This window comes from Magnolia sinica, chromosome 18 (assembly GCF_029962835.1).
Source record: "Magnolia sinica isolate HGM2019 chromosome 18, MsV1, whole genome shotgun sequence".
Lineage (NCBI taxonomy): Eukaryota > Viridiplantae > Streptophyta > Magnoliopsida > Magnoliales > Magnoliaceae > Magnolia > Magnolia sinica.
In genome coordinates this window covers 706,135-708,771 of record NC_080590.1, presented here as the reverse complement: position 1 = coordinate 708,771, position 2,637 = coordinate 706,135, and positions in this window count along the sequence as shown.

Genomic DNA, 2,637 nt, shown 5'->3' with positions numbered 1-2,637 from the left:
CCATCATCAAGTGGAAGAAGCCGCCTCGAAATTGGGTCAAGCTAAACGTAGATGGTTTAGCCAGAGGCAATCCTGGGCTGTCGGGAGGTGGTGGCGTTTGCAGGAGAGAAGATGGGAGCGTTGTTTTCGCTTTCTCAAAGGGCTATGGTTTGGGGACAAATAATATGGCTGAACTGAGAGTTTTTTATGATGGTCTGTCTCAATGTCTACAAAGAGGGCTCTCCAGAGTGGAGATTCAATCTGATTCTAAACTCCCGACTGACGTTCTGGAAGGGAAAGCTGATCCTTAATGGAGTTGGTAGCCGTAGATTAAGCGAATACACTCGCTTAAATCGTCAATTTCCTGTCACATTCAGCATATCCACGACAAAGGGAATGGCCCGGCCGACGTGTTAGTCAAAGAAGGAAGCAGAAATCAGAGGGACTTGGAGTATGATCATCTGAGGGATATGCCTTCCTAGGCCCGAGGCCTCTTCTTCCTCGACAAGATCGGCCTAGGCTATGTTAGAAAGGACCATCACAATCTATAGAGCCTTCTACTGCTGATCTCCTTGCTTTCTTTTCCCTTTGCGTTGCTTTACGATAGGCACCTCTGATTCCTTTTTGTATCAGGGGCTGCCCGAATGCAGGGGTCTTTTGTACATTCCCTCTTCATATCAATGAAATGCTCCTTTATTAAAAATAATAATAATAATAATAATAATAAATAATTTATACTTATTACAAATTTGGCATGCTTTCTACTACTAAGAGTGGAGATCTTCGAGTCACCTGCTATTTTTCTCTACTGGCTCGAGTCACAAAAAGCCCAAGTGATATATTCTGCTATTTTTTCTACTGGCACAAAAAGCCCAGGTGATATATTCTTTTTAATCATTGTTGTAGCTATCTGAAAATTCAAGATGATATGATGATGCAAAGCGGGGGTCACGGACAGTTTCATGGCCAAGATGGATCAGAAAAGGTTTGGTCAATGACAGAAGTGATCTGGACCGTTGAACCTTAGACCGGGCGTATCTCACAATCTGGAATGAGTTATCGGGCGTAAAATATATGATTTTGAGGTAGAACGAGCTACTTTAACCACCCAACCCAACTATGCCCGGTTACGCAAACGACCGTATTATCGGAATGGGTTATGCAAGCCAGATTTGCCAAATACCCCTGAATCGACAATCATTTCTGTATTTTAATTTCGTTTTTACTACAAATAGTAAGTTTTAGTTTGATTACAACTCTTCATCCGCTGGGCTTTAGGAGTTGCGCCCAACGTGAAAAGAGCTTAGAATACTTAGGAGAACAGTTTGGTGAAGCCAAATAGGACACTTATTATTTTTGGCCGAAAACATTGCACACTAGTAGACATCACCACCGTCTATAACTTGTAAGTTTACTATTTATAGTAAGTTGCGAATTCTAGGAGTTTTAGTAGTAGTTTGCTTCTGATTTCTCTCCCATTGCTTGGTATCCCTATTTAAAGGGTTGTGAACTCGTTCATTTCTATCATTAATTATATTTCAAATTTATTAGAATTTATTTTTATTTTCTTGCTTTCTTTTCTTGTGGATTTGAGAAGTCTTTGTGAGGAGTCTAGAGAAGTTCCATTGATTCGGAGTAGTTATCCTTGAGAAAGATGGTGATCGACCTCATCACGTTCATCCCTGCGTCATATGACCACCATGGGTCCCACATTATAAAACATTTTCTACTGGCTTGAGCTAAAAGCACCCAGGTCACTTCTTTTTACAGCCCTGGTCATTGTTGCAATCATACGAAAAATCAAGATGATATGACTGCCACGTGTCCAACATATAAAACATTTTCTACTGGCTTAAGCAAAAAAAACAACCCACGTCTTTTTAATTTACTTATATTTTTCAGTCCAAGTTTCTGTTGCAGTCACCTGAAAACTTAAGAGATATCACCATCACGTGTCCTGAAAACTTAGTCCAAGTTTACTTATATTTTTTTACTGCTTGAGACAAAAACAAACTAGGTCTTGTGTGTGTGTGTGTGTTTTTTTTTTTTTTTATTATTATTTTAACAGCCCCGGTCATTGTTTCATTCACCGCGGCATGCTTTTTACTGGTTTGAGAGACAAAAACAACCTAGGTCTTTTTATTTATTTATCTAAAATTTTAAACAGCCGAGGTCATTAATGTTTTGTTCATCTGAAAAGTTGAGAAGATACGAGCATCAGGTGTCCCAAGTACAAAACAATGAACAACAGTTAAAAGAATATACCAAAGATGCAAATTCTAGGCACTCGTTTAGACTGCTATTACTCAAATCGAGCTTATCTTCAATGCATGGCATCTACTGGGTGGTATATATGGCTTGATAATACGGTTGTAATATGTTTATATGCGTGTTTTATTTGCTTGTGTGAGGCAAGTATACTTGCGATGTGAACTCTCTTGCAAGGGTCTCTCAAGCTAGTCTGCTTAGCATTTCTCAACCCAACTTCCAAATAAAAGAGTGTTAGAGTTTTGTGCTTTTAGAAAACCAATGTGAACCATGTAGGCTTGTGATATCGATGTAGATCATGATCACTATAGGTCCGAGGTGAACATATGATTGTACTATAATTTATACGCTTAAATATTATAAAATCTGTACTATGAACGTCAGCATCTT